General features: G+C 36.1%; 1 long non-coding RNA gene across 3 annotated transcripts in view; it reads left to right on the top strand.

Annotated features, from left to right (window-relative positions):
• Positions 1 to 18192, top strand: part of LOC128803348 (uncharacterized) — a 78816-nt gene extending 60624 nt beyond the window's left edge. Inside the window, exons 4-11 of one of the 3 annotated variants that reach the window (XR_008435698.1) lie at positions 4245 to 4341; positions 8728 to 8789; positions 10439 to 10476; positions 11631 to 11717; positions 12098 to 12184; positions 13324 to 13441; positions 13776 to 13870; positions 17080 to 18192. This is a non-coding gene — a long non-coding RNA (uncharacterized LOC128803348). Of the gene's footprint in view, positions 1 to 4244; positions 4342 to 8727; positions 8790 to 10438; positions 10477 to 11625; positions 11718 to 12097; positions 12185 to 13323; positions 13442 to 13775; positions 13871 to 17079 lie in introns of all 3 variants that reach the window. The other 2 variants (XR_008435699.1, XR_008435700.1) reach the window with 2 other exon arrangements.
• Positions 18193 to 26722: the final 8530 nt, after the last annotated feature.

The following is a 26722-nucleotide window of genomic DNA, read 5'->3' on the forward strand; positions in this document are numbered from 1 at the left end:
TTAATTTTTATTATTACTTCAGACATTCAATGAAACATGTATATAGGAAGAATTTAAGACTGGCATACTTACACATCATTTTTCCTTGTCTGTTGATAAAATGGTCTTGCTAGGCAATAGGAAAAGAAAAGCAAATGGCATGAAAATTCTTTAGGAAAAATAGTTAAAATATGCTAACTGGGATATTTAAGTGCTTATTCTTCTCACTCAAATGTAAATATATATAAGTAAGGCATTACCCCCTTTTTATTGTTATTTTTGTCTAATTTCAACAGAAGTCTAAGGAGGAATTTATGTAGACCCATACATTGAAGGTTTCAGTGGGGGAATGAGAAATGCAATGAAAATTGTTAAATGTTCATATGGTGTATTGATGGCTTCATAATACACCTTGGTTTAGACTGTTGTTTGCACACGAAAAACAGGGCATGTATGAAGATGCAATTGCTAACTGAGTAGTGTGTTTGAATAAACAATTGTTTCTAGCTTTGTCAATTTTGAATTTCTTTCAAACACATGGATATTCATGGTAATTTTTTTTTTTCTGCATTTGTTTGGGGCAGGACATTTTTGTGATTCTAAATTTTTAGACCAGTATTATAAGAGAATTATTTCCTTTTATTGAAATACATTATCAAGATAATCTAGTCAAAGCAAGATATCAGCAATATCTCTTTCTAATTTGTGAGGTACTTAAAAATATTAGTAATGTGCAAATACCTCTGAAGTATTTATACCTTTACTTTAACCCACTAATTTTAAGAGCTTGCTTTTTACTTCCTGTGAGTGTCTTATGGGGTTTTCTTTTGTTTTGTGGATGGTTTGGTTTGTTGGTGGGGTTTTTTTAAGCCTTTAGTCAAAGATTTTTGTGATTTTATGCTTCTTCTTCCTAGTTGACATGAAGAACAATTTTAATTTTTTTAATTTTTTTTTTAACTGCCCTTTGTCCCCACAGAAGGAAATGGATTTTAGTATTCATATGGAAATTAACTTAGACATTTAGAAAGTATTGAAATTATGAACATGATTATGATCTTCCCAAATTTAACTGATCATTTCCTACTTCAAAATAGATATAACATCATACAAGTCACGTCTAGATTTAACAAGACTTCCAGTGGATCTGATAAATGAAAACATTTGCTTTATAATTTCTGTATTCTTTTGGAGCAAAATTTTCTCTTGGTAGAATGGGTAGATACTATGGTCTTATGAATGTTATCACTTTATTCTGAAAATACCTCGCTTTCTCTTGTTGCAAGTTAGTCCATCTTTTAGTCAGGCTCAACAATTAGACAAAGAAGATGCTCCATCTGTTGTGAAACATTGCAGTGGCTCTTATAAGAAAGTCCTTCTCTAAGAGAAAATATATGGGAAAGTTTGTTGTGGAACAGAATTCCCTTTTGATACTGTAACACTTATTGTCAGCATCTTCCACAGGCAAAAAGAACTCCTGATCAAAAAGAATGATTATGTACTGGTTACCCTGTCTTTCTGCTCTCTAAAACCAAAAGATTTTTTCCAGGTTGTCAGGAGAAGGGAAAATGCTATTTCTAATGCCAAGCAGAGAAGTTATAAAAGCAGCATTCAAATCTGTACTTTTCTTCATTGTGTTAGCACCTAATTCTAAAAATATTTTTTCAGCTCTGTCAGAATGAGGGATTGTAGTTCTGTATGACCAGAGTATTTTTTAAACAAAGGGTCATACGCTGATCTTCAATTCTATGTTTGTGGAAATCCATAGCTTGTATGGCATGCAAGTGTTATTAATATATTCGCCATACTTTAAGTCCCAGATTCATGAAATAAAATCAGGGGAAAATACTTGCCTTCTCTTCCTAGTATTACCAGGTTTAAAATCTGGATCTTCATGGTGCCTGTTTTGCATCTGGGTTTAGGGTGTAACGAGGAGACTCTTGAATTAGCAGTTAGAGAATAATTCCTTCCAGGGTATTGGTGCTGCTAAACTGTGTTCTGTTGACACCAGCAACTCCTCTGGGGTTTTTTTGATGTTTTGATCTCACCATAATGACAGTGAATTTGGCTGTGAATATTGAGTATTTGCTTCAGAAATCTATATTTTTGTGAAACTGCATATGAAACTCACTGAAATGTAAAATACAATGTTTATAAGTTCTCTCATAAATCTGTTGTCCTTGATTTTTTGGCCATTTAGGTATATAGACTTCTTGTGTTTTTGGTGTGTAGTACTTATTTGTCAACCTCACAGTCTTCTGACCTGAAAACTAGTTTGGAACACTGTTCAAAGTTTTTTGTTTAATTTTTTTAGCTTAATATAACTTATGTCGCTTACCCACTTTCTGTTATTAAAAACCTGAACAGGATTTTTCATTGAGGTAGGAATTAATGAAGGCTAACACTAGAGGGCAATTCAAAGCAGCAGCCTACCCCAGAACAGTTATGGGTGTCTGTGGCCCTGAGATGAAAAAGAGGGAGCCAATGGAGACTTTCCCAGGGTCTCCCCCAGGCAAAAACTGCTCTTTGTGATTACCCTCCTAAATGGTTTGTTTAAGTCACTTTTCATATCTTGGAGTGCTCAACTGAATGAGAAAGAAGTTAAGATAGTTGTTATGCTTTGCTGAATTACAAGTTAAGAAACGTCTTCCACAGTGTCTTACTTTGTTCACTCCTTGCCATTGTCAAAAAGGCATAACTTTCTCAGTGGTGAGTTTTGTTTGGTTTTTATTTGCTGTCACGTGCTACATCAAACTCTTGGAAAGATACTGGGTTTTGGGGGAGTAAGGTAACATGGCAGAAAAGCTTAAATGTCTTTTGTTAAGTACCAAGGAAAATGGAATATATGGTGAGTGAAATATTTTCTTACAAAATACTGTAAAGTTGGTCAAATTAAGATGACAGTATGAATAATTAATTTCATATTAAAAAAATACAGAAAAACCAAACCACATGATAACCAGGATAAGGCATGAGAGAGGTACTTTGTGTCTCTAATTTTATCAAGTAAAATATATTATATAGAATGGGAAAAAAATAGTTGAAGATGAGCAATAAAGTGCTGTATTTAATATTTAACAAAGTAGAAGAGATCATCTGTGTATATTGTACACAATTTAAACAATTTATATAACAGTGCATTACATAATAAATTACAGTTTTCACTGTTGCAATGTTCGTTATAGATTTACAGAACATATTAAATACTTGTGAATAATAACCTGTAATGCAAATGATGGTGTCGTGGTTCTTGAAAAGCACTCTAGTATTCTTATTTTAGCAATGCAAATTTTCTCATTATATTGAAATATATGCACCCAGCCGTGTAAATGCTTGTGGCTCAGTACAAATGTGAAAAAAAGGGCATTTTATATAAGAGTGTGTGTGTGAGTTTATACCTGTCTTTCTATCTAACTTTATGTGCATATATATAATATCTTTTATATTTTGTGTACTTGTATAAAAAAAGGTGATCTACTATTAAAATGACATGTTTGTTTCTACACTCTGGATCAGTTAGTCAAGTTGTATTTTCTTTGCATTCTTTTGCACAACTTACTATTGATATCTAAAATTTGCTTTAGCTGCAACAACTTTTCAAGTTGTTTTTCTCTAAAGAATATTTACTTGCAATAACTCTGGCAGTGCCACAGATGAAGATAAATACTGCAGTGTATTGTTGCAGTATACATTTACATCTGTTTTCAGCAGGTCTGATCAGCAGCTCTAGTGCAATTTGAAAATATCTAATCTGTGGGCAGTGATGTGCCCAACCTTAACTGGTGCTGGTGCCTTTGAAAGAGAGCTATTGTGTCATAACACAGTATATACAGTCCAACAATGACTGGCCTTGATCAGTCTGTCCAAGAAGAAAATAGTTGTCTTGGTTCTTAATTTGCAAAATGCACAACAGGGGGAAAAAGGAGCATGTGGAATTTAACCTACAGGTTCTCTGGGGTTCAGGGGAGATTTTTGGTTTAACTGGGGGAGTGGGTTTGAGGAATTAGTTGGCAGCCATGTACAGTGATACAGAGGTCTTAATCACATACATGAACTCTTGGTTTTGGAATGTATTTCTTTGAAACCTGTCTGATTCTAGGTGATTAAACCTAGCTAGATTAAACTTAGCATGCATTAAACCAAGCTTTTAAGGAACCGAACCCTTAGTCTTTTGCAGGTAAAACACTATAATTTTAAGAATAAGCACTTTCATGCCAATAATATGACTTTTCTCTTTTTTTTTTTCTTTTTTTTTTTCCTTTTACCAGCTTGATTTTTGGCCTTAAATCAAAGAGATAAGTTCAATCATTAACATTAGAACTGTCTTCAGTATTTTGTTTATTTGAACAAAGCAAGAACAAATGTGTAAGTACCAGCAATGTGCAGACCAGTATTGCAATATTGGTCTGTTCTGCCTTTAAGCAGGTGGTTTCATGTGGCAGGCTGGAAGAGAGACTCTTTTTCTTCCCAGCTTTTGACAAAAAGATGACGCATATGACTCAGAATTAGAAGGGGAAATCTGCCAGTTTGCATCAGTTCCTTAACTTGTGGGCTGCTATTCACCACAAGAAAAAATCAGTATACTCGCACCAGTGCTTCTTAAGAGATGAGGAGTAATAATTTCCTTCAGAAAGTGTAGGATGATTGGAGCAGGCCTCTCATACGTCTAGGCTTTTCCTATATTAAGGTATTTTTCAATTATATTAAATTTTTAGAAAGAAAAAAAGATAATTTTATTAAATGCTACATTTAATAATTAATATAGGAATCAGGTATTATAGCTTAAGGTAGATCAAAAGCAAAGTGATTTGTTTCATTAAACTTCTGGTTTTTTGGCACTGAAACTCAGCTGTTATAGATCTCTATATTCAAAAGGTAAGGCATTTTTTTGTGTATTTTTTTAACCTAATTCCACATATCTGAATATCCAGTTCCAGCTTTTAAGTAAGTTAGTAGGACTAAAAAAACAATAAAAATAGTAATTTGAAGACAGAAGCCATCTATTTTGAAGGGGAAAATAATTATTTGAAGTATGGAAGATCTGTGTTTTCAAAATGTCTTGCCTTAGACCTGCTATAAAAGATAATGCAGATAATTCTGCTTCTTTCATATAGGTTTGGATTACGATGGAGAAACACTTCTTGCAGTACTGATATTGCTCAAGGACCATACTGTCAAGTAACTTTTTATTTAAAAAAAAATCAGATGCTAGTTTTCAGAGATATTACATCTTTTAGGTTTGTGGGTATTGATTAGTTTGAGAGTACAATTCTGATTTTTTTTTTCCTTTTTTTAACTACTTGTGTACTTTGAGTATTGGATTATAAATCCTTTTTCTTAATATACTAACATCTAGTTAATTCAGCATGGTTTTCCTTTAAGCTTGTTAGTGAAATATTGAAAATCAAACTTAGTATAAAGCTAGAAGCACCCAACATCTTTATCATTCATCTTTTTTTTTTTTTTTTTTGTGGATAAAGTTCCTTTCATTTATCAAAGGCATTGTTATTACTTTGGAAAAGCATGTTCTAAGTGAAGTTTTTTTTCTAGCTGGAAAAATGAAATTTAGTGTTTATTGATCTGTGTCAGCCTTAGAAAGCACCATTTTATTTCGCATTAGCTCAGTTCTGTGTGTAGTGGGTCTCATTGATGGCAAGTGGGGAACCAAACAAGAAATGTTTTTGAAAGGGAGTACACAGATCTGTGAGTTAGATGTTATCTATTAAGATTAGTAGGATTCTATTAATATTTCATGGAGAGGTGTGGGAAAGATTGCTGCATCAGCTACCATTGAATAAATAATAAGATAACATGACCAGGAATCTGCACCCCAAAGATGTTATGGACACCTGAAACTTCTACTGAAGTGACTAATTAAATAATGAAGTTGTAAAAGTACAGCAAATGGCTGGAAAAGTACAAGTAGCAGTTACTAGGAGGTGTTCCTCTGCTATTAACTAGTGGATTCCCTTAACAGTTGAGTTGATTTCTTCAAACAGGTCAGTCTCACCTTTCATAAGTCATGCTGTTGTCTGGCATTTTATGGAAGTCATGTAGTGATGGTTAAGAAAAAGACAAATTTACTGCCTGAGCCAGAAGGCAGGCTTACAAAAAGCAACTTCTTTCAGGACACGAAAAGCTCTTTGTTCTGTGGCCTTGGTCTTTTTGTGCTTTGACCCTTATTTTATAGCATTGTCACTCTGACCTTAAATCTTTGAAAGCAGACAAGCAGCAAATTTAGCCCTTTACAAGTGAGGTTTCAGTCTGAGCTATGGGCCTGGTTTTCATCTTTAGGCATTATAGTCCCATACAATACTGAGATGTAACAAAATCTCAATTTAAGATTTGTGGTTTGGCATACTGTAAATAGTTATTATTTATATGTAAGGCAATGAAAAAAAAAATGTTGCTCTATTACTGGCCTATGGTTTGTAATTATTTACCAATTTGAGATAAGACAACAACTAGAAAGGCAGTCTAGCTAATACTGACCAATATATATTTTACTTTCCTAGAAGTACTTTGGAAACTGATCCTGTGCACGGACCACCAGGGTTTCTGTACAAACAACTTGAATATTCTATTGAGGACAAGAAATGCTTTGCTATACATTTTAGAGTTAGAAGATTTAAACAGCAGTACTTGCATGGCCTTTCATAAAAAACTCTGCCAACTTAGGGCAGCACAAAATTTTACACAAGGCTTGTGACTGTTATGTGAGCAAGTCTTCTGAGAACTTGATAAAATCAATTTTTCTTTTTTTTGTAAGAAAACCAGAAATTAATGAATGTAGTAGAGAACCAGTAGTTGTTAGATTTTAAAGTTTTGCTTTTTTAAAATTTAATGTGTTTAAAAGGAGAACCTGTTTTCCTGTCTTAATAACTTTACATTGTGTAGCTGGTTTGTATTGAACAGTTATTGTTGTTTGGAGAGGGATTGTCACATTTTCTTTTATCACTAATGATTCTGTACGCTTCAGGTTTTGGAAACTTGAGCTATAATAATAGGATAATCTTTTCTGAATGTAATAGCGTAATGATCTATGTCTACATTTATTGGAGAACTTGAAAGTATTTATCTTTTTTAATAATTTTTTTTTAATCTGAAAAGATGCTAGAAAATTTTTAATAGCCATACAGAAACTGAAGATTATAGTCTAAGACAGATCTGGCTTTCTTTTTGATGGATCCACTATATTTAGTTTTAATATTTTTTGTGATAAAATTGGGGGAAAAGAACATTTTAATTACAACTATAATGAAATATAAAAAATACTTTGTAGAACTTAGAAATTAGCTTCTTCGTTTTTCTTAATTTCATATGTGTCCTTTCAAGCAGAAAGAATGCTGGTACAGATTGAAAGTGTTCACACAGTTTTTCTTTCTGTGTGCTTGCCAAAGGTGCAGAGAAGACAGATTTTTAAAAGTTGTGTGCAAGCTATAGCAGTGCAGTCAAGAGGGGTCTGGAAAGCTTTTCTGAAATGCAACTTTTACAAACTCTGCTAGAACTTGGAGCTTGTTACACTTTACAAGTTCCCTGTAAAGTGTTTCATATAGCAATCTAGTTAATACATCAACTTCTGACAAAAAACGTTTTATAAGCTGGGAAAAGAGGTGGGAGGGGGTTAGTCTCATTCAGTTTTATTTTTAAGCTGCAGTTGATTCTAAAATACAATGATAATATACCAAACTGTATATTGATAAAGTTTTTGTGTGCTATATCAGCTTCCTGTAGTTATGCTTTTTTTAGCTAGCAAGCTATAAAAATTGACATACTGTACTTGTTCAAGTCAGAACTGACTACCTTTAGTTTCTTGCCTTTAACAGAAATCCATTGCATTCTGTTTGCTATTCATCACTCCAGTAGAAGCATCAATATTGCAGAACCAAGTAACAGTTTTCACTTTGGTTTGTTTTCCTGAGTGCAGTCTCGAGGGGGGGAGGGGGGTGCACCTCATACAAATTAATACATGAGTCAAGCTAGTATAAGCAGTAGTTGGAGTCTTAGATTAAGTAAAAAGGGTGTAAAACAGAATTTGATGCTGGGAGTCCTTAACTGCACTTCTAAATTTCCAGGTATTTTTATACTTCTGAATTTCTCAATGGTTTTACTTCCTGGTTTTTATTTTTAGCTGGCTTTGTTATTTCATGTTTATCTTATGCAGTAGTTCTCCAGCTAATCTAAATCTGTTTGTTCATGATCCTTGGAGAGATGGCTGGACACATGATATAGATTCTCCAAATTTAGTAGCAGTAAATTTCAGTAATCAGCAGTCATCTGCTTTACTTTAGTTATTAATACTTCACATTGCAAAAAAAATGTAGTTCTCCCAGTCTTTTGCCATAGTTATATGGGGAGTATTGTTAACATAATCACGAAATAGTGAATACACTTTTTTTTTAATGTCAAAGTTTGTGCTACCAAAACTCTAAATTAGTGCTAGTTATCTCTGTTCAAATATTCATCTTTTTGTTCAGAGAATTATTTAAAGCATTATTTGTGATTTTTTTTACACTACTTTATCATAGTCTTAGAAATATTCAGCTTGCTAGAAGGTATGGGAGGACCTATTATACATGGAGAGTGTGTATAAGCTTGGTCCTGGATTACTGCACCTTTGAGGTGAAGTGAGGCAAATTTATTTCTGTGTTAGAGCTATTTAATTAAAAAAAAAACAAACCCATACAACAAAATTGCTAGTTTAGAGACAGATTAAAAAAAAAATTATTTAATTTTATTTTTTCTTTTTAGAGCTGCAGTCTTAAACAGCAATTAAAAAATCTCTCTGTAACTTCAGGAGAAGAGCAATCAAGGTATATAGGTTATTCTCTTAATTCTTCTTCCTCTGACCAGAAAATAACCTCAATTAAGTTGAGTGAATTAACTTAGTATTGTAGGTTATGCCTGAACCAAATAATAATGGAATAGTAGCTGAAAGTTCACTGATACCTTTAAAGTTAATGTTCTGAAATATTTCAGTGGAATCTTTTATTCTTTTAAAAATTACATGCATATCACTTTAAAGGCTGCTGACACCACAAATTAGATGAAAAGACAGTTCCTTAACAAAGAAACAAGAAGGCAGGAGTAAAATAATATACTTCTAAATAAATCTTAGATTTAAGAATGAACAAGAGTTATAAATTTTAGTATGTTTGCAGTATAAATACTGCAGTGTTGAGTAAGCATATGACAAAAATAAAATGAAACTATTGTTTTAACTTGGAGAGAGGATTGTAAACAGTGTATGAGCAAGATACAGCTACATATACTTCTAGATCTGAGAATCTTAGAGAATGGAAGTGTTCAGATTTCTTGGTAGTGAACAGTGAGATTATCTGTCTTTTTCCCAGATTAATTCAATAAAACCCTAAAAGTATTTTCCAATGTTGAACTGCCATCCTGTTTATTCATCCTGTTTATTTAGTGGTGTGTTAGTGACACTGAACTGTGAGAGGAGAGCTTGGCAAATTCACCAGCAGTTGTCCAAAAAGCTACACTGCAAAATGTCCTGTCTAACATAGAAGTAATTTACTCCATTAATGGAATGCACAGAGCAGGACACTTGTCAAAGATGCCCCACTTCATGCTGTGCCATCTCAGTGCAAACCCTGTCTCATTTCTGGTTAAACTAAGCTAACCTGGCAAAACTGAGATATGGACATGTGTAATTGCTGATGTCAGGGCTGTGGAGGAGAGTAGCACTGGTGGGGACAAATGTAATGTTTTTACACTGTGGAGCACTTAATCTTTCAGGTTCACGTTCAGTTTTCTAATTTTAATCTGAAATAAGGTTGGGAAAGGGTCACAATGAACAGTGAAGCAATAGCCTTGCTTTCATATTGGATCTGTGTTTTGTATTAATGAGTAAGGAGCTAAAGCAATGGAATATGGTTGTGAGCAATGGTGTATAACACTATTGGTGAGGAAGCGCTTCTGGCCAAGAAGTATCAAGGGAGTGTTTTTTTTGTATGACCAAATGGCACGAGGTAAATGTTTAATTTTAGCTCATGTTATTGGGTACTAAAGACAACATACAGTGTTTAATAGAAAGTCCTTGGTATCTTTTACTCCAAATCGCTGACCTGTCAGTCAGATTGCAGGCCTAGTGGTACCTTCTGGATATAATATGTTACATAGAGGTTTAAGGAGCTTTTTAGTAGTTACAGTAGCATTTAAGGAGCTTATTAGTATGTATAGTAGCCAGAATTGACTTGTAGCTGGTTTTCATAAGGTCAGAAAGATTGAGTTTGGCTTGGTGTTTCCATAAACTCTGAACTATAAACAATAAAAACCAAAAATTGTATTTTATATTGGACTTGGTCTTTGATAAATCAACTAAGAAATACTGAAATCAAAGAAAGGCTCCTTCATTGCTTGGGAACACTCTAATTGCTAAAACAAGTGCAAATACATATACATACACACTTCTCTCTTTTTTCCTTTCTTTTTTTTTTAACAGTTCCAGTACATTTTTTTCAAAGAGCATTCCTGACTTGTGTATGTGAGTTGCTTCTGTGGAATTTCAGTTTTGCATCTTCAGAATCCTTCTTCCTCAGCAGAGCTCTTGCTTTTAGGGACTTGGGAAATGTAATGGAGCTGCTTGCATACATGATTCCCAGCTTTGTCTGTCTCTCATCTACAGACTTAAGACACATGGATGGAGGCAGGAGAAGCACTCTTGGTAACAACTGTATTGACTTTATGACCAAAGCATAATGGTATACAGCTTTGTGCAGACATTCCTGGATTTCAGTAGATTTCTGGCTCAGATATCAATGCACTTGTTATCTTGGACTTCCTCCTTTCATTCTTTTCCTGTTCCACAGCTCCTTCTTTTCACATAGACTGCCTTCAATTTTATGTGATAATTTGCTTATTCTCCTTGCAGATTATGTCTATTTTAATAGCAGTGTAGAAAGCATACAGTCACATTGTGTTGAATTTCGGGTTGATTGGCTTCTTTTGGGACATTTTGTAGTAAAGTTAAAAAAAAAAAGCCAACAACAAAACACCTTCCAAAATCATTTAAAAAAAAAAAAAGGAAAAACTCAAACAGTCTGGGATCCTGTAATTCATGCAAGGTTTTGTGTTCATGTTTTGTATGGGTGGGTGGAATTACCTGCAAGTTTTTTTACTAATGTACTTTCTGTAGAAAATAGCATAATAGTTCTACCAAGTCTTCATTTCATGGTGTGTATAGTTTAATTTTAAAAGGATTTAGTTATGCAACAGGAAAAAACCTCTCCATACTTAAGCTAGAAGCTGAAATCAACCAGGCAATTGAAAGAATAGTATCTGTTAGACACATGGAGTTTCAAAGGAAGAATTTGGCCTGAATGTAAAAATGAGAAATGCACTTCCAAAGGTATTAAATGTTGCAGCTGTCTTATTTAAGTAATTTTCTTTCAATCCTTTAAGGTAAATCTACAAGTACAAAACAGTATTTTTTCTTGCTAGAGAACATTTTTCATACTCTTTTTCCAGAAAAGTTGAAGTAAATCTTGTACTGCTGGCCAGCATTTTTGCTCACATCTATCTTTATCTATGCCTTCCACATTACACATATATATATATGTGTGTGTGTGTATACACATATATATGGTGGAGATGTTGTCTTTACTTTTTCTTCTCCTGGTTTATGCCTAGCACAGTTTCTTCAGGGGGGAGACCAACTGTCAGAGCATACGTTTACAGTATAGGTTTATTTTGACTTTGCACTCCTGCTTTAATTCACCATGGTAAGTTGGGTAAGTTGTGCCTATTTAGTTTGCCTATTTTAGCTGTCTGATTTAAAAAACAAACATAGGTTGTAAGAGGTGGGGTGGGGATAAGTATAAATAGTCCTGTGCATGTATAAAATATACTGGAAATGGTTCTTTGATTCCAGTTCCTAAAGTTAGCTTTCCTATCTGGATAAACTATATAGAAAGTGTTGCTGGTGTTACCTGTAAATTTACATTGGCAATCTCACTTTAATTGGCACATTTGTGGCAATGAACTCTTCTAGCAGATATTGCCTGGCTGTAGTAGGAAGGGAGAAAAGAAAATTCCAAAATTTTCCCAAAACATTCCCAAATCTTTCCCCCACATGGCCTGCCAAATCTTTTTGTGCTTCCAGATAGCCCTGTTAATTTCCAGAAGTTGTCTGTCATGACCTGACTAGAAGGCTTATTGCAATGGAGTGGCATGCTTGGGTCCATGCTGTGTAAGTAGCTTTTGTCTTAACAGTTTAGTATAAAAACATTAAAGAAAGCATAATTCATGTTATCTAGGGAACCAGTAAAAGGTCTGCACACACTTAAATCTCTTTAGACATTCTTTAGTCTAAGAAAATGATACCTAGTAGGCCACAAACTCCACATCTCTTGCCTAGATCAAGTAAAGCAGCACGGTCAGTTCTAGGCTGGGGCAGATGAATTCCTGCTCATAATAACTAAGTTACTATTCTTGCTAACAATTGCTTTGGGTTATAATTTTTTTTTCCTCTGAAATTAATTAAGGCTCTTTTAAGTCTGTCTGCCCAAAAGTTGCAGTAAGGGAAAGCTGCAGAGCTAACAGATGGTTTGAGGACTGATAGAATAGTTCACAGAAGCTTATTTTGAAATTAGCTCTTATTCGCTTACATATGAAAGTTGTTGGGGTTTTCTTTTCACATCTGAGTTTCCAGATGACAAAAAGTCAGATTAGGAAATAACCCAGATTTTTTGCTTTCTTTTAAGATAAACATCTGCATAATCTTTAGTTTCTCTAACTAGACACAGTTTTCCAGTTTGTGGTTCATATCTCATTATGGTATTATGCACAGGTGACAATAAAGTCTAGAGCTTCACCGCAAATAAACAATCAGCTTCTCAATGGACAGATGTTTTCTAAATTTTTTGTAGTTCATTAATACAACTGATGTTACTACATGAAAGCTAAAGTTCAATAAGAAAATTCTGCATTCAGCTCAAGAGTATGTTTCTGTTTCCTTGAAGCATGGTAGACACCTTGGCATAACGTAGCAGCACATAATGGTTTGTGGGTTTTGAAAAGGTGCAGGCCATATTGTGCTGCCTCAAAAATACAAGGATTTCATCACCCTGAAGAGACATACCACTTATGTATTAGTCAATCTTGTGATGCTGATGTCTGTCATACTTTAGCAGCACGTAAATATTGGTGTTAAGACTGTAAATATCTCCAGTATTAACTGTGCTGCTGAAGTAAGGCTAGCCACTTCTGCACGCGAGTCATGGAACAGGACATTGCATGTATTCCCCTATGCCTTTTGGTTGCTATAAATGTATATATTGTTTGTATATGAACACTTTCTTAGTTTTTTTTGTATTTTCATTTATTCAGAAACTATGTTTAGAGCTTCATAGTATCTGATGGTAAATAGAATAGACGTATATACAATTTTGCTTTGATTTATGTGTAAAGGAGCCGTCTCAAGCTACGCCTATCTAACAATGCTTTGGTAAGTGTGTTTGTTTATATATTTTAAAACTATAACAATTATGTTACTTTAATTGTCAACACATTTCTTTATTAAAACTCTTAAAACTGTGCTCATTTTTACAACCTTTTCTAAATTAGTGGAACTGCGAACTATTTGGTCACACTTTTAACAAAGAGCTCATAAAGAAAAAGTGCCTTCCAATTTTTTTAACAAAACTTATTAACCACTTCATTTCTTAAACCACTGGCCTATAGACAGGTAATGGTTTTATGGTTAGAAGCTTAAACTGCATTTCTGACTTTGAATTTACTAATTTTTTTTCTCATCTTCCACTAAGATTTTTCTCTTGCAGGAGAATCTTTCATTGAGATGATTGAAATTGCTGCAGTGAGAATGGAAATTACTTTGGCTCCTTTCCTTTTAAAAGCTGCATGCGAGAACTGTGTGGTGAGTCAAATGTAGACTAATGGTTATGTAAATGTCACTAATTTTAGATACAGATCTGAAAGTGTGTTTCCTTTTAAGATTTTATTTTCTTCACTATCATGACTCAGTATCACTTGCTAATCTAATTTTATTAGCCCTGTTGTATTTTACCATTTAAAATACACATACCTTATTCAAATAGGTGTTCACAGAGTCAAGTTAATATATCATATAGATGTTTTAAAAGGAGGGAAAAAAGAAAAAGCTTATCTGCACTCAAGATTTGTTTTGATTTTAGCCTTCACAAAACTGCTACTGGTGCAGTTGCACAGGTACAAACATGATGTAGATGAATATGAATCCAAGTTGTTATAATTCGTTAGTTTGCATTATTTGACCATATTTCAGATTGGTAAAAATTGTCTACTACTGCTATGGATTTGAACTGGCAAAATTACTAATAGCTAAAATTTCCAATTTAGTTCAGACCTGAGCAGTTCTCAATAGCACAGCTATGCAGAATTAGATAGCCTACAGCTTTTCATAAAGAACATTGGTGTGCACATTTACCTACTACATTTCTCTTCAGATACATGACCAAAATGAGGTTGAGTACTTTGAAAAAATATCCTATCTGGCTCAAAGTTGGATAGCTTTCTCATTGAGTTTCTTTAGGTAGCACTATGTAACTGCTAAATATTAAAGATCTGCACATACACTTTAGCCATTTGAAGACTTAGAAATTCCTGGTAAGACCTTAAAGGTCTCTGCTTTTTTTTTCATCATGCTGCAGACTGGTGCTTGCAGTGGGCCCATCCATCCAGTTGCTCTTGTAGATCTAGTATTTTAATGTACCCAGGATTTTTCCCAGAAACTTCCATGAGTAGATGCGAATCTAAAGAGCTGATCAGAGGCTTGAGAGCATACAACAAATAAATCTATTTGCATGGCTTTGTCAAAGTCCAGTGGCCAAACTGTTTGTTCCTGACTACTTCATTGTGCTCGTTTTGGTCTTTGTGCAAAGAGTGAAACAGACTGTGCTTCCTTCTAGTTCACCATGCAAACTCCTATCACTGGCACAAGGGCAGGAAATAGCAGGGAGCAGGAAGAAGCAGAAGGGCAAAGGTTGGAGTGCCTTGTTCGGTGGCCCTAGCAGCATAGAATAGTTCAGTGACATGGTGAAAACACAGTTTGAGCATTTGCAGAACCAGAGTTCAACTGAGGAACCAAAGTTCCTGTCTGGATAAGAAAACTACTTCAAGTGCTTATGAAGGCCTACTCAAATGATTCAGTTCCTAAACCTTTTAAAAGGTTGTTACATTTCTCACATGGTTCACAGGTGGCTTAATATTAGCAGTTATATTTTCTAGAGGTTTGCCTATATGGGTAGTGCCAGAGACTGTGGCTGGATCAAACTCACTTCATGCTGCAGCTCTGGGGTCCTAAGGACTGTACCTGATGTAAGAAAGGAAGGCTCACTGTTTTCAGTTCAGGTGCTTGTTTTCTGCTAGGCTTAGGAACTGTATGGGAAAAAGATGATTAATTTACATAAAAAGGCAAGAAAGATAGGCCTGCTTGAAAATAAACTGAGACTAATAGCTGTATATGAGTGAAGACAGCTAGTTTTAGGAGCATGTCTAAAAGTGTGATGTTAAAAGGTTGGAGCTGAGAACAAATACAGGAAGTACAGATCTGATGAACTGGAAAATCAGGATTGAAATATGTTGGGCAAAGATTTGGGGGGTTGTATGTATATTGAAATTGGAAGAAGCAGCAGCCTGACAGAGGATCTGGCTTGAGGCAAAGAGAGCAAGTCTTAGGGCAAGGCTTAGGGAAAGAGGCTTGCACTCCTTAGATGATTCCTGACATTCACTGGAGTGCTCTGCACTTCAGATCCAGAAGGCAATACAGACTGTTAAGTGGTAGCTTTTGCTGTCATATGGGAAATCACTGTCAATTTCACCCCTCTTGTATTCCACAGAGAAGAGGGCAAGCCTATTAGTACCCTCAGCTACTTCATGGATTTTGGTCCTGAAAAGAAATCTCAAAGTAAGAGTAGTTGAGGTTGTAAGGGAGATCTCCTGTTCAACCAGGGTAGTTTCTTTAAGGCTATGTCCAGTCAGTTTTGAATATATTCAAGGATGGAGACTCTGCAGCCTGTCCTGTTCAGCTAGAATTTCTTGCATTTAATTTCTTACCTGTTGCCTCTTGTCCTATTTCTGGACAGAGAAAAGCCTGGCTACGTCTTCCTTCCTCTCCCATACCCCCACCAGCAGGCATTTAGAAACATTGCTGAGATCATACAAACACAAGCCCTTTCTTCTCCAGGCTGGAGTCTCAGCTCACTCAGCCTGTCTTCATGTGAAAGATTCTTCAGTTCTCTCATCGTCTTTGTGGAAGTAAATAAAATGCTTCATCTAATAAGGGGAATTAGAATTCAAAGGAGGATTTTTTTTTTTTTTTGAGGGGGAAATAAAACAAAGCACAAGCTAATAACTGTAAAAAGAACAAGAAGATCACAAAATGAAACGTTAAGAAGTTAGATAACTCCTGCTTTAAGATTCTGCAATCTTCATTTGCCCCCTTGTGTCAGTATACTATGAAGCAATCTTCATGATCACATGGAATATTTAAATCTATTGATAGGGTCTGCCTGTGGTGCTGGGCTGGGGAGGATGTTTGTGGGCTGTGCAAGCAAGAAGCCTGATATTGCTATAGGAATTGCAGAAATTAATTAAAAATTCTCTAGGCAATGGAACAAATGGCTGCAAGTAGAGAAAACCATGTCTTCATGGTTATGTCAAGTGAGAATTCCTAAGAATTGGATGTGATGTTTATTTTTCTGCCTGTATTCTCGCGCGATGCTGGACAAGTAACCAGGCCATTGTTTCTGTAGCATGTATATTGTGCTTTGCTTTAGTGGCGTCTGATTTAAGACTCACGTCTGAAAGAAACATTGGTGGTTCACATTGGTAGCTGAGCTTCTTAGGAGTTGTTATTTGAATTAAAATACTCTGTGAAGTTATGTCTGCTGACTGTCTCCTATCTTCTTAAAGAGAACTTCAAACTGTTGCATACTATGATAGTTTCTACACCTTCATATCACATTTAAAGTAGGGGTAATGGACACATACCTTGAAGGTCTGTTAGCTACTTTTGTTTAGCAGCTGTACTACAGTAATGCATTGCCTCATGGAATTTTCTATGGCATTTATTAATTCTGATTTCAGAGGAAGAGGTGAGTACTGTGCATCTTTTAAAGACCACATCTGCAATCAACTTTCCTTGTTACCAGCTCAGGCTGGGAAGCAGAGTTTCTGTGCTGTTTATTCATGGTCTATTTCTGCAGTCCTGTGAACTCCAAAATACTCTTGATTTGTGTCCTCTCTTGTCACTGATTCATTTTGCAAATATAACTCATTATTACACCTGTGTGTGCCATTTTTTGCTTGTCGTTTTTGTAAGCAACATCGTCAACATTTTGCAAAATCTTCTATGTAGTAAAGGTAATGTACATGTTTGAACTTCAGCATATTTGACAATAAATTTTCCTGTGAAGACCTATTTTACAGAAAGAATGAGCTGTTTAAATTGTAACAATTTCTTAATGTACAGTAGTAAGCACTGCATCTCTAAAAATGTAAAGTGACTTAAACCTAAGTATTTAGGACTTCTACTGCCATTTTCTTGAAATTTCAAAGGCAGTTTTCTTGGTACTGCCTATGGCACACTGCTAAATGAATGTGGTCTGTACTAGAAATTTGGATACAGTGATATGAAAATGTTTCAGCTTTTCCCTTAGTCATGGTATCTTAAGTATAGGGGGAAGTCTCCTCTAATCAGGTAGCCACATTAGCAGTAATGGTTGAATTTGAAGTGTTTAGACTCCCTTTATCTTCATTGCAACCTGTTGTCACAGAAGTCACAAGAAATGATAGAAATATACCCAAAGTGGTGAGCTGCTATTGTACCAGTTTAACAGCAGCAACAATTCTTCATGTAAAAAACAAACAAAACATTTAAAATTTATTTGAAGGAAAACTTATGTCTGAGATGTATGCAAACCTCCTTTCTAAGGTGGCAGTTGCAAGTGTATTGCAATAAAATATTTAACTATTAAGAGAAATAAAAAATGATGGAAAAATGCAATGGCATGAGTGACATTGCTCATCTTTCTGTGAGGGGGATAATAGTCATCAGAGTATTTCTTTTTCACTCTAAATAGTTTATTTCTGTTAGAAGCTATTTAATGGTTGTCAGGTGCAACTCTTATTTTTTTCCATATCTTATTCACTTATAATCAATAACTCTGTATTTGTTAATAAATAAAATTAAATGTCTTATATTGCTTCTGTCTCTTATTGTAAAATTTGAACTTTTATGTTCAAAAGTTCTGAAATTACATATTAAATATAGCAGCATTTATCTAGGTTGTATCTTCAATCTGAAGTATACAGTGCATAGTAGGTGAAGGCTTAGTTTCCCTTGAGAGATAGGAATAATATATCCATAGTGTTTTCTTCTGCTGTTTATGGCTCTAGGAGTCAGACATGGATAGAAAGCTTCTCATTTCCCTACGTTTCTGCAGGGCAAGTATGTGGCTTTATTATCCATAAAAGAACATTCTGTTAGCAGCTTTTATACTTTTAAGTGGTTTTAAAAGTAAAACATTTTGAAATCTCTCAACAAATACTCAAATAAGCCTTAAGTATTAAAAAAATTGAAGTATATAAGGCATAAATTACAGCATAGAAAGTCTCAAATGTATAATTTTTTAATGTTTTATTGAAATAAAGGCAAAGGAAGAGCTTCAGGGGTTATTATATTATTTGACCAGCTAGAATAGTCAACCTACAGCTGTACAAGACTATGGTTCTACAACCTTGTGATTCTCGAGCCAGACAAATTTGGGAATGAGTTTTCTTGTTTCCTTCACTATTACCCTAGCTCTCATATGACTTTGGTGGTTTCACTGAATGACTTTAGGTTCGTTTTTGGTAAGCTCAGCCAGCTGAATGTGCTTGCTGTAAGCAACAGTGCCAGCACCGAGAAAATACCCTTCACTCCTGGGACTGGCACTCCAGTTTTAAAGTCCATTTACATTGCTTAAATCTGTAAGAAATATTCAGGGCCTAATTCTTCCTTTCTTGACAGTACTACAGACAGACTTTGCCTATCTGCTCTTTAAATCAATATCAAAGGATCTTAAAACATTTTGGTCTATCTCTTTTCTTGTACAGAAGATTAGTATCAACATATGAAACCAGCACAAAAAATGCTCATATAGATGTAGCTTCTTAGCATCTGGAAGCAGCTGTGATATGCCTTTCCTATTATCAAGACAATGTGAGAGTCTCCCCCTTTTTCAACAAGCAATATCTATTATTTTCAGATGCATCTATAAATACATTAAAGCTATATTATCCATCTATAATGGAACTTACAGATCAAAAATATGAGATTTGCAGTAGTGTGAGACAAAGATGCACAAGAACTCTAATATTTTGGAGGTATAAAATCTGTTAAATGACTTGTTCTTCAACCAATTTTAGGAAGTGTTGCATGCATGGTAGGTTGTACAGTCAGGAAAAGGATTTCACTGCAGATTTGATAACATCGTGTAGCCAGACAGCCCCCTGTTGGTTGTATTGCTGTGGAGGTTCTAGAAAGGAATTGTGCTTGAATTCAGCTATTCATTGCACTCAGCAAGCAATTTTTTTCAATCCCATATCACAAATAGAGAAAGTGGAGGGAAAAGAAAAATATGTGTGCTTGTAAAAACTACCTTTGAATCAAGTTTTATCTCTTGTCTATGAGAAGTGTTAAAGCTTGGTTAAATAGAGTGCCTGCACACAGTTTCTTAATGCCTTTATTTTAAAATTGCTGTAGTAAAAATGTAGAAAAGTACTTTGTCCTTGTGATAAACCTTAATGCTTTAATATTGGCATTAATATGGCATGCTTTAATATCACATTTACAGCCTGACTAAGGCAAAGTATTTAGATCAAGTTTTGTCAAGAATACAGGGTTTTAAAACACAAAAGTTTGTAAGCTGGCAGTGAACTAACCAGCCTTATTTAATGACTGAGACTCTTTTGTAGGCACATCTGTGAGAGCTTCTGCTATTTAACAAGATACAGTTTTACCAAGAGTCTTGGGTGTTTTTAAATCACATTTGCTTTGCTTTAAGATGTTTTTTGTACGTGTTCTAAGTTGCTGCCAATGCAACTAGCTGCATACTTCCAGTTTGTGTTTTCTCATATATTGAGAAACTGAAGAAATTCTTCTTCAAAATGAAATTAATGTTTCATGCTGACAATTGCAGGATACTTATTAGGCATTTTTGGCATTTTGGCTTTTTTTTTTCCCAAAGAGTTTGTAAAGAGAACCTAAAATCTCCCTTGTAATGGTTACTGTATATCCATGTAGTGATGGAATACTGTAGGTACTGTATGAAACGTAGTACTGGGTGACACAAGGATTCTAGAAAGAACTCTGTCACAGAGGTACAGCATCTTCTGCTCTGAGGTAAACAATACAGAAGTTCTCTATTTCTGCATCAGGTATGGCCAAGGTTATAACGCCTCATCTTCATTTAAGGAATTGGATTTGTGGCTGAAAATCCATCGCTGCAACAGTGCTAAAGAAACCGATGTGACAATTAGTTTTCTACTACAGCACAGAAGACTAGCATGATGCCGAGAAAGTCAGAGTGCTGGAGGACTTTTTCTCACTCTTAGAACACATTAAAAAAATCAGTGATCAGATGTCTTGGAATAGCTGGCAGAAACAAGAGGGTAAGGCTACACGCTGTGATTGAAAAGGGGGAATGGGAAAGATGGTGACAGAACAAAGAACTGGTTTAAAATTGTCACACTTTCATAAAATGCCTCAGAAGAGTTTTAAGGAACTACCTGAAACAATCTCAAGGCAAGGGGACTCCTCCATGAAACAGAAAACCTGGGTTTGAGAAGCCTGAGGAGATTCAAGTTCACATCTTCTGCTTCTGAAAAAATACCCTGTTGAAGTTGCCCACAGATGTTCCCCATCTTTCTTGTTAAATCAAGGATATGTGCAAAAAAGTCACGAAATTATTTTGTTCAAAGGTTGTTGGCAGTGATAACTATTGCTGTTAGCAGATGAAAGCAAGCTGCAGGTAGGATTTCAAAGGGGAGTGGAATTTGCTTTTATTGGACTAACTGTGCAGTTCCTTGTATGTTCCATATTTTTTGCCTAAGATATTTCCTGAGTAATGGTAAAGTCAGCATACAATAAATATAAGTACCCATTAAAGCACACTAAAGGAATACCTTATGTTTCCAGTAGATGAACACTGAGATAATGAAGTATTTGTGAATCACATCACAGTCCTCTATTATGCCAAATTCTGGATTTTATTGCTGAAGAGAGCACCAGTAAAGGTGGCTTTAAACTGCTTTATTCTCCTACATTCTCTAAATCTGCTGAAGATGGAAAGCAGGGAGCAGCATTAAAGAATTTCATGGCTATTCAGCAACCAGCAAGGGGACTCACCTCTTCCCTCCTGCAATCTACCCTCAAACTGCTTTCTTTCTATGTTTGAAACAGCTTTTTGAGTCTTTGGGTTTCAGAGGTTTTTTTGGTTTGGTTTGGGTTTTCTTCACCAAGAGAGTTTACATTCCCCCCCATAAATTGGCAGCATAGGTAACAAACAGCCTGTTCTAGGTTGAAGAAGATTCAAATAACTTTTCCTGTTCAGAAAAATTAAAATATTCTTCCTCTTCTGAGGTGTGGTTACTCCATTCCCAAATTAGGATTGATCTTAAGACTTCCTCATGGTTCTTGGAGTATCTTTACTTTTTAGTTTAAGTAATTCTAGTCACTTGGAACATACAGATAACTTGCAGAGCTGTTACATTGTGATCCCATTATTTTATGCTTATTCAGGCATAAAGTAAGTAGCCTGAGAAAAGCACTACCTTTTTGCTATGAATGTATCTCAGTTTCCTCTAAAACTGCAGTTTTTTCTCTTTAGCTGTGAGCAATTGTCCAGAGCAGTGGACATTTTCAATTGTAATTGTCAGAATCCTAATTTTATCCCTAGTTTTTTTTAATGAGTACTGCAGCATTCTTTTAAAAACAGCACCTGGTCCTGGTGATTTATGGTGTTTGAGTTTCTCAGGCTTTCTTTTGAGACATCTAGGCCTGGGGAAACTACTGTGAATCCCCATAAGGCACATCCTTAAGATAGGAATTTCTCTGTCCCACTTTATGTAAAAACCAGATAATTTATATTGAACTTCTTTGCCTGTGACACTTTCTTTCATTTGCCTCTGGATATTACGTAGACAAAACTAAAAAATATCCTCCTGAATTCTAACATCTTTAAAAATACTTCTAATTGTGTGTGGGGGAGGGTGTTGTGCATTGATACAGGGGCGCTGCATGCAGCCATCAGTACCCATGAGTACCAATAGAGCAGAACATTTTTCAGCAGCACTTGCAAAAGCAATAACTGAATTTCTTTGTGCAAAAGTAGTGTTAACCCATCCCCTCATTCTTTAGGCTACCAGTGGCTACAGAGAACTTTTCATTAGCCAATGATACTAGTAATTTTATTTTTCACTAATCTTATTAACTTTTTCTAACTTTACTTTCTTACTTGTTTATATTAACACTTCAGTAACTGTTAAGATGTGGTTTAGTTAAGAAACTGTAGCATCTCTGGTTTGTTGGGTTTGGGATTTTTTCGCTTTGGTTGGACAAATTGCTTCAGCCTAGGAAGAATTCCATGTCTGCGTATACCCCATGAATGAGCACGACCTCCCTAGCATTCAGACATTTGCTGTGTAATGTAGTGGTGTCATTAAAGACTGTCTACATAAAATACACGTTACTTGAGTTGATGAGCATCACGTATATCTTCTAAGAGGGTTGAGCAAGCAAAACATCTTGCCTCAAGATGTCACAAGTGATACAAGCACCTGGCCTCTGGTTCTAGTTTCTCTGAGCAGAAACACTTGAGAAAGACCAGAGCTCTTTTGCTTTTCTAACTTCTTGTCCTAGGCTGTCAGCAAGAATCCTAACATGGCTAGACCTTGATTAGATGGAGACAAGGAACAGAACATTTGCAAAACAGATCCTGATTTTATCCTACATAAATTCTTCTGAAGTTAAGCACATTTCAGATCTGGGAACACCAGGCAGTCCAATCATACAGAGCTGGAATTTTTATGATACAGTGATCTACATTTCTTGGATTCCTTGTCAGCCATAATTCTAGAGAAATTATCAGTAACAATGTGGCACCAAAATTATAGCAAGGTTGAATCACTTTTGAATCCTTGAGCTTCATCAGAGAAATCCAGCTCCTCACTGTCAAATCAGGCTCAGAATCATCCCTCATAAACGTCAGCGGGTGTCTGACCTTCAGTATTCATTCAAACATTCTCTACTCTGCTGGTAGTTAGAGACCACTTTTATAAGCTTCTGGCATCCTGTAGGACTAGTTCCATATAAAATACTACTGTGCTTAGTCAGAACAAGAAGACTGAAAGGTTCTGTACAGTTCTGTTTAGCTGGACATCCTACACCCAGAGAGGTAGGTGTGGTTCACACTAGGGCAGTTTATAGAGATGGGAATTTCCTGTGTTTTTCAGCATCTCACAGATTCAGAAGCATTAAGGTTAGAAAAGACCTCCAAGATTTCTAGTCCAACCATTAACCCAGCACCACTATGCTTGCCACTAAACCATATCCCAAGTGCCACACCCACACGCCTCTTGAGCTTTCCAAGGGGTGGTGATTTCACCACCTCCCTGGGCAGCCTGTTCCAATGCCTAACTGTCCTTTCAGTGAAGAAAGTTTTCCTACTATCCAATCTAAACCTACTCTAGCACAACTTGAGGCCATTTCCTCTCATCTTGTCACTTGCTATCTGGGAGAAAAGACTGACACCCACTTTGCTACAACATCCTTTTAGGTAATTGCAGAGATCTTGTTTGTTGTTCCAGGTAACAAGTGACAGGATGAGAGGAAATGGCCTCAAACTGTACCAGGGGAGGTTTAGGTTGGACATTAGGAGGAATTTCTTAGAAAGGGTGATTAGATGTTGGAATGGGCTGCCCAGGGCAGTGGTAGGGTCACCATCCCTGAAGGTGTTTAAGGAAAGATTGGATGTGGCACTTGGTGCCATGGTCCATTTGACAAGGTAGTGTTCAGTTGGTCATAGGTTGGATTTGATCTCATGGGTCTTTCCCAAGCTAATTGATTCTGTGAAAGCTGCCTCCAATGACAGCAAATACTGACACCTAGAGCAAAAAGATGCTGAAGTTTTATCTCTGCTGCAGAAAGAATTACCTTCTGAAAAAGAGGGTCTCAAATAGAGTATTATTAGTTAATACTGCAAATGCTAATTTGAAATTGTAAGAATTGCCACAGACATCTAGAATGGAATTTAGATATGGTGTAGTAGAGAGCCTTTATGGCAGTAGTGACATTTCCAGAGACAGACATCTTGATAAGAAGTATTTCTTTATGGGTTTCTGAAGCACGAGCTATTCAATGCTTTGCATTCTCTTTGTATAGACAGGGTTGTACACACTCTTCTTAGGTTCCCAAGACAGGCGAACACCAGTTGCCAGCTACAGGCATCACAAGAACATAGGCTTTCCAACCCTGCAGGCCTACATGCCCTCCAGCAAAGCAGCACAAGACTTAAAGAGGGGGAAAAAAAAAAAAAAAAGACAACTTCCTTGTGTGTTGCAGTTCACCTGCTTCTTTCATCCACATGGCAATGTCTGACTGCTCCAGAACATTTGGAATGTTTTTAAAGTTGTACCTCTTCCTTTCAAGCACTGAAATGGTTTTATAATGTGTTAAAGCCTACCAACTGTCACAGAGATTTGTGTATTCTATTTTAGTCACTCATTGACTCCTTTTGGTCACAAGGTGTTTTATGAGAGCATGTTAGATCATTAGTAGCATTGCTTCTTTTCCTATGTAAAAGAGATTCTCTTTTTAGCTCTTAGAAAGGGATGGGGAAAGGTGGTAGTGAGCCAATTCCAGTACAGTATTCATTTTGGCTGTCCCAGATCTCAAGAAATGCAAATATGTACAGCTGAAAGATTGGATACTGAGAAATGTTTTCAGCCAGCAGTTTATCACTACCAAGTTAGAAAGCCCTGAGAGCTCTGAGCTTCAAGAGAGTTATTTCCACACTGTTATTTACCCACCCTGCCTGAAGGAACTGTGTGGTCTTTCTGGCAGGCGTCATTGCCTCCAGTATAAGGCCTGCATGCTTGTCACTGCCTATTTCAGAAGAACAAAGACCTACATATGTGTGCATGTCCTGAACACTCCATAAGTGATTTAAGAACTGTCATTACATCCTTCACTCATGACTTTTTCTTGGTTCTGAGGGTAGACAAGAAGTCAGCATAGATCCCTCCACAGAACAGATGATCCAAACCATAGCAGTCTGATGTTCCATTAGCCTTCTTTGACTTCACATAACATTGAGCTTTTCTATTCTATCTTAGAGCCTACCTCAGAAGCTCATTGAGGGCATGGATCATGGGTCAGAGGGTGGTGAGGCACTGGCACAGGTTGCCCAGAGAAGCTGTGGAAGCCCCATCCTTGGAATTGTTCAAGAGCAGGTTGAATGGGACTTGAAGCAACCTGGTGTAGCGGAAGGTATCCCTGCCCATGGCAGAGGGGTTGGAACAAGATAGTCTTTAAGGTTCCTTCCAACCCAAACTATTCTGTGATTCTAGAGGTCAGACTTTCAATAGCTTAGCACAAGACACTGTTACAGCACAGCTTATGAGGGCAAACTATAGCCAATAGATGAGTTGCTCAAGTGTTCCTGTGCCTGCCTGGGCATTTTCCAGCAGGGAGTGTCCAAAAGATGAACCTTGCAAAAAGATGATTATTTGCCTATCATTTTTCCAACATGTATTCGTAGAGATTTTGGGACTGCGTATGGACAGTGAAGTCTAGATTGCACTTTCACGCTTCAGTTGTCAAAGAAATCTTATGAAATAGGAGCAGAAAGCAGTTTTAGTCTAATCAATGATGGAAGAAGCTTCTGTTACATCAGGGACCATGCAGATACAATGTTTCACTTACATTCTTGACATGGCCATATTTAAGCTATTAATGTGTTCTGGAGATCCCTGGTTTACTGAGCCATCTTCAGAAGATGTTTTGAACAGCTATAGGTAGCAAATAAATATTATATGGCTTAAGGATAATACAGTTGCAAATTCTGTCATCCTTAAGCCATAAAGGTAAACCAGTCTGTTCCAGGAAATATCTTTCCAGTTTATGGAAAATTAGGAACTTACTGACAGGATTAGTGCTCACCATAGTGCAACTGGCATTGAAACAAAGGCCACCAACAGGGCATATCCAGGAAGTGTTCAGTAGGCTTATCACCACAGCACTACCAAAACAGTGATGTTTTCTGATCTTCAAAGTTTATGTTTTTGACCTCCAAAGGCTTAGCTTCTGTTTCCAGGTGTGAGGTATCAACATGACTAATCCATCTAATGTCTGGATCCTGCAATGTTTCACTTCACAGCACGTATACAGAAATTGCCTGCTAAAGAGAAATTTTATTCTTCAGGTATGCGAACAATTACTGGAAGATAGTCTATAGATGCATTAATCTAACACACTGGAAAAAAAAAATACATCCCTGTAGTCTCATGAACATTTAAGTTTCCTGTCCGTGTTATTCTGTGCCATTTCCAGATTTGTATAGCAGCTATTGCCCACCCATTTGTTCACCCCTATGAGATCTGCTTTTCCTTGTCCACTGGCATTGACATTTCTGGCAGCTCTGTCCTCTCCTCAATACAGTAAGTTGTGTCTCTTTGGTCCCACAAAAGC

The sequence above is a fragment of the Vidua macroura genome, chromosome 2, assembly GCF_024509145.1.
Source record: "Vidua macroura isolate BioBank_ID:100142 chromosome 2, ASM2450914v1, whole genome shotgun sequence".
NCBI lineage: Eukaryota > Metazoa > Chordata > Aves > Passeriformes > Viduidae > Vidua > Vidua macroura.